At 45.9% G+C, this 9,642-nt stretch overlaps 1 pseudogene; it reads left to right on the forward strand.

Moving 5' to 3' along the window:
- The first annotated feature begins 1,285 nt into the window (after positions 1-1,285).
- LOC149749727 (CDK-activating kinase assembly factor MAT1 pseudogene) lies at positions 1,286-3,627 on the forward strand (annotated as a pseudogene).
- The last annotated feature ends 6,015 nt before the right edge of the window (positions 3,628-9,642 follow it).

The following is a 9,642-nucleotide window of genomic DNA, read 5'->3' on the forward strand; positions in this document are numbered from 1 at the left end:
TGGTGAGCGCCACCCAGCACTCTTTAGATCTAAGAGGCGTCTCCTTCCTCTGAAGAGAGATAAGGCAGAGCAGCACCAAGAGAACATCTGGATAGACTGTCACCGCGGCGCAGGCCACGCCCCGCTCCCGGGCTTCCTCCTCGCTCTCGCTTCTCTTGCACCTCACCTTGACCTTCTCACTTGCCGAGGCTGCCCCACACACGGGTCCGTCTGCCCGCTCTTCATTCTGCTGGGCTGCCTTAGCTGCTGGTTGCTTTTCCTAGAGGACCGGAAGAGAGGAAGGAAGGTTGAAAGAGAAAAGAAGAGATTGAGAGCGAAGAGAGATGGTGATGGAGGTGTCGATGGGGGGGTGGGGGGTGGGGGGTGGGTGGGGAGGCGGGAAGCGCGGGGAGAAACTTCCAGGGAAAGGAGTTCCCAGGTGTGACGGAATGCCCCCAGCCTGGCCTCGGAGGGCTGCTGTGGGTGAGGCGAAGGAAATCTCTCCTCTCCCTCCTCTCTCTCCTCTACTAGGAGCCTGACAGCGGCCAGGTGTCAGGGAAGGAGAGTGGGCATCAGATGATTTTTTTTTTTTATATTAGCACTTTAATATCTATGCTTTTCAAGGTGGAAGTGAAAGGTATTACATACTTGGCATTGTGATTACTTCTCTTTTTTCTAATTTTTGAATTTTATTTAATTTATTTTTTTATACAGCAGGTTCTTATTAGTCATCAGTTTTATACACATCAGTGTATACACGTCAGTCCCAATCGGAGAGTGAGCATCAGGTGATTAAAGGACATTTAGCTTTGATGAAAACGTTCATCTACTTGTTTAACTATGGTGAGAGGGCCTTTCTTTTAATCGGCTAAATGTGGCTGAGTGGGGGTGAAGTAGGCAGTAAATCATTTTGTGTCAGAGGGAACTCTTCTGTGTGAAGCAGGGGCTCGAGCACCACCGGAGGAGTCCAGTGGATAATCTGCCTCTCACTAGCTTTGCGAGCCCGCCAACTCCTTCCCTTAGTTGTGAAGATGAAAAGAGTAACTATACCAGCTTCTCGTTGTTGTCGTGAAAATGAACCGTGACCCTCTGTATTCACTACCTAGCTCAAGACCAAACAGGGAGGGTAAAGGTTAATTTCTCCCTCCCCACACGTCCCCAACTCGCTTAACCTCCTGTCTTTTTTTTTTTTTTTTTTTAATGAGGATAATCACACCTGTCAATTTCAGGTTATTGACCAGAATAACCAGAAACCAGGGGAAAGATATTATACACATGTAAGCAATAACTTTTCACTATTGGGAATATGCCTTTGAAGAAATTGCCTCCCCAGCGGGGCGGGGAGAGGTTTGTGAGAGGAGCTGGAAACTGTCCTGAGTGTGGCACTCCACTTAGAAAGAGCAACTTCAGGGTACAACTCTTTGAAGATACTACTGTTGACAGGAAGTTGAGATTCAGAAAAACGTGCTAAAGATATACAATAAAAGGGAAGAAGACTTTCCTAGTCTAAGAGAATATAATGATTTCCTGGAAGAAGTGGAGGAAATTGTTTTCAACCTGACCAACAATGTGGATTTGGACAACACCAAAAAGAAAATGGAGATAGACCAAAAGGAAAACAAAGATGTCATTCAGAAAAATAAGTTAAAGCCGACTCGGGAACAGGAGGAATTGGAAGAAGCTTTAGAGGTAGAATGACAGGAAAATGAACAAAGAAGACTATTTATACAAAAAGAAGAACAACTGCAGCAGATTCTAAAAAGGAAGAATAAGCAGGCTTTGTTAGATGAACTGGAGAGTTCTGATCTCCCCGTTGCTCTACTTTTGGCTCAGCATAAACATAGATCTACCCAGTTGGAAATGCAGCTTGAAAAACCTAAACCTATAAAACCAGTGACATTTTCCACAGACATCAAAATGGGTCAACATATTTCATTAGCACCCATTCAAAAGCTTGAGGAAGCTCTATATGAATACCAACCACTGCAAATAGAGACTTGTGGACCACAAGTTCCTGAGCTTGAGATGCTAGGAAGACTTGGGGCTTCCCTGGTGGCACAGTGGTTGAGAATACGCCTGCCAATGCAGGGGACATGGGTTCGAGCCCTGGTCCGGGAAGATCCCACATGCCGTGGAGCAACTAAGCCCCTGCACCTGTGCTCTAGAGCCCACAAGCCACAACTACTGAAGACCACGTGCCACAACTACTGAAGCCCACGTGTCTAGAGCCCGTGCTCCGCAGCAAGAGAAGCCACCGCAGTGAGAAGCCCACGCACCGCAATGAAGAATAGCCCCCACTCGCCACAACTAGAGAAAGCCCACGCGCAGCAACAAAAACCCAACACAGCCAAAAATAAAGAAATAAAATAAATTTATTAAAAAAATACATTTGAAAGATTATGGAAATGGCCATGAATAATAACACAAAAATAAAATGTACAACAGTTAGTACAAAGGATAGGAAGAGGGAAAAACTTTGCTGTTGTAATGTTCCTACACTATACATGAAGAGGTATAGTAGTATTTGGAGATATTTAGCATAAACCCTAGAGCAACAGCTACAAATGTAAAGCAAAGAGGCATAGTCAGTAAGCCAGTAGCAGAGTAAATAATGAGATCATTAAAAATACTCCATTAATGAAAAGGAGGGCAGGAAAAGAGAGGCAAAAAATAAAGAAATGATATAATTAGGAAACAAATAGCATGGTGGTAGATTTAATCTTAACTGTATCAGTAATTACATTCAATGTAAATGTTCTAAACAAGCACTACCCAATAAAGCTTTTTGAAATGGGAAAAAAAAAAAAAGAAATTGCCTCCACGCGCCCTCCACCCTTTTAAACAGTGAATTGCATGTTTGGTTTGTTTTAAGAGAAGGAAAAAAAAGGATGTAAAAAACAACAACAAAAACCAAATAGACACAAGGTCTCACCTTAAGGGAAAACCTTCCACCCGGGTGTCCCAGTCTCCTGGATGGTGGAAGTAGAAAGAAACAACTTTTGCATTCCCACAATAGGAACAGGGGCTGAGGGCAGGCCTTGGTCCACCAGCCTGAGTCTTTGATTTGGAGCGTTAGAAGCAGGGCTGATTCTGGATAAGGCAGTCTTTACCAAGAGATGGCCTGTTTCTAAGTTGTGGGGTCTTTAAGCATCATTCAGTACGTACAGTGAAAGAAGATCATCTTCCTCTAGGGTGGGGCAGGGGAGTTCTGAGTGGACTTCCTATCTTCCACCGGTTTTTGGCAGCACGATTCTAGGTGGAATCAGATTCTAGCCAGGAATCTGGCAGTGGAAAGTTGGCTAGAAGAGAAGGATGTTCTTTTGTATCCTAGCTGGGCTTAGGAATCCCCTGGAGTTCTTGTATATTACAGATTCTTGGGCCCCGCCTCAGAAACACCTATTTTGCGGGGCTCGAGAGTCTGCTTTTAAAACAGGCTCCCCAGGCTATTCTGATGGCACAGGTTTTCCTGTGTGCGCACTGACAGAGCTTCAGTCTAAGTATTTGAGAGCAGTGTCCCGTCTCTCTGATGTGACAGACTCCTCAGGGATGCACCGTGGCTCCCGTTTCTAGGTGGAGAACAAGCAAAGCGGCCCTCAGGAAGCTGGCTTTCAGCGGCTGGGCAGGCTAGTGCAGCCCCATGGCTCTTGAGACTGGCTGTGGCCAAACTTAACAAAAATGCAGACACTCTTTGGCTGATTAATTGATTTTATTCTTATTTATTTATTTTTGATGCATTGATTTTAATACTGTGTTTCCACAAAGCTCATTCATAGATTTTGTTCGTTTCACATCTCATGTTCTGGCTCCTTATTTTTAAAAATGTCCAGTTCTTGTTGTTTTATAAAATTATGTAAGTAGTGAATATATCCTCATTGTAAAAATTTCAAAATCCTAGACAAATCACTCCATTTTCCTAATCCCACTTCCCTCTCCAGAGATAACTTGTTACCTGGTATGCGTCCTTCTAGCCCTGAGCTGTTGAATAATACCGTAACCCTAAGCCACATGTGGCTTTTGAGCCCTTGAAATGTGGGTCCTAAGAATTGAGATTGCTGTAAGTGCAATTTTGAGGATTTAGTACAAAATAAGCAAAATAAGATTAATAATTTTTTATATTGATTTACATCATATTTTAGATACATTGGGTTCCATAAGATAAATTTCACTTTGTAAAAATATGGATCTTGAAAATTTTAATTTACATAGTGGCTCACATTATATTCCTATTAGACGGTGTTGTTCTAGACCTTTCATACATCTATACTCACAAGTACAAAGAAAAGACAACCGGGATCATTCCTGTTTCATTGATCAACCATTTGCTATTTTTCTCTTACCAAACTGCCTTGGAGATCTTTCCATGTTAGTACATATAGATCCACCTTTTTCTTTTAAATTGATGGAGAGTATTCCATATTACAAGCCTTGATTGATTAAACCATTTCCTATTGATAGACATTTGGATTGTTTCCATGTTTCCCTATTACAAACTAACGAACATCGCCGCTCTTTGGCTTTGGCTTTTTAAAATTTATTTTTGAAATATATGTTATCTCTGGCTTTTTTTTTTTTTAAATCCCCACATCTCTTGGCTTGCCGGGCTACCTGTGGCTTTCCAGATTCTTAGTGAAAAGCATAGGTGGTGACCGGGCCCAAGGTAGAGGGACTGCCTAGTTTATTGTCCAAACAGGGACTTCTGAGAGTGAAAGGCAGTGATATCAGTGACAATTCTGGGACAACAAGAGGAACAAACTGGGACTGTCCTATGCGGAGTAGGGCATATGGTCACCAAAGCCACAGGAGTCCATGCGTGTATCTTTACAAGATAAGGATGGGAAGCTCTTCTAAACCCTCGTTTCAAACAAATGCTGGACTCTAGTCTCCAATTCCTTCGCCTCTTTCTGATAATGGGTGGGCACTGGGACCATCTTCTGAGGCTGGCGGTGGGGAAAGGATCAACATTTCCAAAGAGAAAGGCTCAGTGAATGGGGAGGCCCATCTGCTGGAGGCCCCGCCTTAAGGAAGCCCTTTGTACAAAGTAGGTGGTGGACAAGTCAGCGGAGGGTTTGCAGAGGTTGATTTCATTCTTGACCACTCAGTGCTAACTCAGGGACAGTCTGAGCTGTTGTGACCTCGAGGTGAAACAGCCCAGATCTTGTTACTGGTTCCTTCAGGAAACCTCCACTGTCTTCCCTCCCTCCTTTCTGTGACTAATTTCTGAAATCTCTGTAATGGAGAAGGCATTGGATGAAGTTTCCCACTCTGGGAGGGCTGTGGGTGCCAGACTGGGGCGGGGGTGGTGTGGTGTGATGATGGGTGATGGGTAAGTCCTGTGCACTCACATGTCATCCCTCAAGAGCAGGAACGGAGGCCCCCGGATTGGGTGGCGGCAGCTGGTGGAGTGTTGGGATAATCTTGCTGATGACTGGGTAGATATGAACCTCTTGTGTTAGTGGATTCCAGAAAGCAACGTGCTCCTTGATGAAAAGGCCATGGTCATTGTCTTGTGGGATCGGCCTGGCCTGGCTTTGACAGTTCTCAGCTGCTCCATAAATCTCCCATCAGTTCCATCTGGCCAAAAAGATGTCATCACCATTTTCTCATAGCGACAAAGAGTAAAAGGTAAATAATGAAGCAGCTCTGCCACCCCTGTTCAAGCCAAGGAGGTTGAACTTAACTTTTTCAGTGGAAGGTGAAATCAGTGTCATGTTGGGTTGTTTATGCTGTAGGATAGTTTATATTCATATATTAGAAGTTATTATAAGGAGGTTGATTATGGTTCAGGTATTATCGACTATTCTGGGCACCCAGATACTTAATACCCAGAACAAGGAGTCTGAAAGTAGGAAGGAACCTTAGCAGTCATCCAGTTCAGTTGTTTTCAAAGTTTTGTTTTAAAGCAATGGAACCTTTATTGAAAATGATCATTTTATGAAGAATCCCAATTCATAAAATAGAAGGACTGAGTGCAGGGGAGTCCTCCTGTCTTCATGGTGGCGCCTGTTTGGAAACTGCTGTGTTTAAATTCTCTGTCTAGTTCCTAAATGCCCCAGCAATTGGTTGTTAGTGTCTTGCCTCTTGCCGGCATAACTCCAGTGAGAGGGCCTCGCTACCTTGGCAAGCTGCCTCTACAGTGCAAAGATCGGGCCAATGATCAGAAAGATTACTTTAATGCCAGTAAAGTCCTCCGACCTCCTCCTCTCCCAAATCTGTGCCCCCGCCCTCCAGTGGCCCATTTAGTCCCTGCCTTGGAGATGGTGAATATCTCAGGCTGCTGAGCCATTTTTGTGCTGAATAAAGATGGGTCCTTTTGTTGGATCATGTGGTTTATCTAAGAATCAGGAAAAGTTCATGTTGTCTGGAATTGAGTGGCCACTGTTGGGGGTCACACATCTCCCTCCTCCATCAAGAGCTTGAGGACCCATCTGGCCCTGGGCGGGAGGGTTCCTGGAGCGGGAGGTGGGAGAGACCTTGTTCTTGCAGTTTCCCCTCCAGCCAGAGGCTCCCTGGTACATCGGGATAGCGCAGCCTTCAGTGTTCCCCTGTGTAGCACTCTTGAGGTATTCAGCTCACAAGCTGTCTCAGTAATTTCCAGAATACACAAAAACAAAAAACCAGAGGCATAGTTATCAGATGGGACACAAGGGGAGCCTGGAAACTTGACTGTGTCCTGCCTCTGGTTTTGCCTGAAGGCTGCAGAGCACGGTGTGTGTGTGTGTGTGTGTGTGTGTGTGTGTGTGTGTGTGTGTGTGTGTAGGTGGGGGTGGTTTGAAAGACAGGGGTTCTTATTGCACTCTGCGTGCTTTCTGCTGGCAGTCACCGGTAGCAGTGTTGTCCCATTCTGCTTCTTTTAAAAAATGTATTTATTATTTTATTTTATTTTTATTGAAGTAGAGTTGATTTACAGTGTTGTTTCAGGTGTATGGCAAAACTCCTAATTTATCCCTCTCTCCTCCCCCTTCCCCTTTGGTAACCATAAGTTTGTTTTCTATGTCTGTGGGTCTATTTCTGTTTTGTAAATAAGTTCATTTGTATCACTTTTTAAAAAAGATTCCAGGGCTTCCCTGGTGGCGCAGTGGTTGAGAGTCCGCCTGCCGAGGCAGGGGACACGGGTTCATGCCCCGGTCCGGGAAGATCCCACATGCCGCGGAGCAGCTGGGCCCGTGAGCCATGGCCGCTGAGCCTGCACGTCCGGAGCCTGTGCTCCACAACGGGAGAGGCCACAACAGTGAGAGGCCCGCGTACCGCAAAAAAAAACTCTAAATGGGCTCTGCTAGTAATTTCTTTAGCCTTAAAAAACCATTTTATTTAATATGAACTTCCCTCCCATTTCTTTCTTTTTTTTAAAAAATAAACTTATTTATTTATTTGTTTTTATTTTTGGCTATGTTGGGTCTTCGTTGCTGCGTGCGGGCTTTCTCTAGTTGTGGTGCGCGGGCTTCTCACTGCAGTGGCTTCTCTTGTTGCGGAGCCCAGGCTCCAGGCCTGCGGGCTTCAGTAGTTGTGGCACCTGGGCTCAGTAGCTGTGGCTCACAGGCTCTAGAGTGCAGGCCCAGTAGTTGTGGCACACGAGCTTAGTTGCTCCGCGGCATGTGGGGTCTTCCCGGGCAAGGGCTCGACCCTGTGTCCCCTTCATTGGCAGGCGGATTCTTAACCACTGCGCCACCAGGGAAGCCCCCCCCACCTCATTTATTTCAGCTGGTATCTTTTAAATAATATCTATTTATTTATTTATGGCTGCATAGGGTGTTAGTTGCGGCATGTGGGATCTCTCGTTGTGGTGCACAGGCTTCTATGTAGTTGCGTTGCGTGGGCTCAGTAGTTGTGGCACGCAGGTTTAGTTGCCCCGTGGCATGTGGGATCTTAGTTCCCCAACCAGGGATCGAACCCATGTCCCCTGCATTGAAAGGCAGATTCTTAATCACTGGACCACCAGGGAAGTCCCTCTGCTAGTATCTTTAGTAGCAAAAACAAAAATAAAAGAGCCCTCTGGTTCTTCCGGTCCAGCTCCCAAGGAGGGATGGCTGCTTTCCCAGCTTCCTCTCTGCCCGGCCTGTAGACTCTGTTGTGCAATAATAGCCGCTCATGTTCCTGCCCCCTTGACAGATGGCACGATTCTCTTGGGAGTAAAAGGATTATTTCTACTAAACTCCATTATGAAGGAGAGAGTTCTGTGTTCAGGTGAATGACCAGAGACCAGGGAGAGGCGAGGTGGAGTGGGGGAGGGATGCTTTGGCCTCTACCATCTTTCGAGCCAGTGTCCTGGGCATGTACATTTGTCTCATCTGGTTGCTCCCTTTAACCAGGGATTCTTTTTTTTTTTTTTGCGGTACGCGGGCCTCTCACTGTTGTGGCCTCTCCCCTTGCGGAGCACAGGCTCTGGACGCGCAGGCTCAGCGGCCATGGCTCACGGACCCAGCCGCTCCACGGCATGTGGGATCTTCCCAGACCGGGGCACGAACTCGTGTCCCCTGCATCGGCAGGCGGACTCTCAACCACTGCGTCACCAGGGAAGGCCCACCCTGGCCCTTTTGGCACTCTGCCCTGAGACCATGATGGAAGGAGGTTGGGCTGGCCTCCTGGAGGATGACAGGCCATGTGAGGGAGAGCTGAGGCCCCTAGCCAGCTGCCAGCACCAATGCCAGACATGTGAGTGAGGGCATCTTGACTCTCCTGGCTCCGGTGACTCTCTAGTTTGGGTTTCTCAACCTCAGCACTATTGATATTTGGTTCCTGTGTACCATAGGATGTTTTGCATTATCTCTGGCCTCTACCTGCTAGATGAAAGTAGCACCCACCAACAATGCCTCCAGACATTCCCGAGTGTCCCCTGGGTGGAAAGATCACCCCTAGTTGAGAAGTGCTGCTCTAGCTGAATGCAGCTGCGTAAGTGAGTTCAGGGGGAACGAGCAAGGGAACCATCCAGCCAACCTACAAAGTCATGAAAAGTAATAAATTGTTGTTGCTTTAAGCCATTACGTTTTGGGCGGTCTGTGTTGCAGGGATAACTGAGCTACTTCTCCTCTAGGAGTTTCTCCCAGAGCTCTTTCTCTTTGTAAGCCTTAGCATCACATGCTAAGGATACTAATTCTTTTTGTTGAAGTGTTTGCTCTTTTTTCATTCCACTTTTATATTTATCATTTGACCTTCCCGTAAAATGGTTGGACAGACATTTTATTTATTTATTTATTTTTAACATCTTTATTGGAGTATAATTGCTTTACAATGTTGTGCTAGTTTCTGCTTCATAACAAAGTGAATCAGCTATACATATACATATGTTCCCATATCTCTTCCCTCTTGCGTCTCCCTCCCTCCCACCCTCCCTATCCCACCCCGCTAGATGGTCACAAAGCCCCGAGCTGACCTCCCTGTGCTATGCGGCTGCTTCCCACTAGCTATCTATTTTACATTTGGTAGTGTACATATGTCTATGCCACTTTCTCACTTCGTGCCAGCTTACCCTTCCCACTCCCCGTGGACAGACATTTTAAAATCTATCCCTAGCAGAGAAAAATGAGGAGCAAGACATTAAGTAATTGCTCAAGGTCACATGGCTCCTTGGAAAAGCCAGCATCTCCGAGAGTCCTAGCCCAGTGTAACCCAGTGAGATCGGGCTCCCTGATAGGAACCTTGCAATAAATACCATCTTGGACAAGTCAC

Source organism: Delphinapterus leucas, chromosome 3 (assembly GCF_059928025.1).
Source record: "Delphinapterus leucas isolate spDelLeu-1000000601 "Yukka" chromosome 3, BTC_Dleu_Yukka2, whole genome shotgun sequence".
In the NCBI taxonomy this organism is placed as follows: Eukaryota; Metazoa; Chordata; class Mammalia; order Artiodactyla; family Monodontidae; genus Delphinapterus; species Delphinapterus leucas.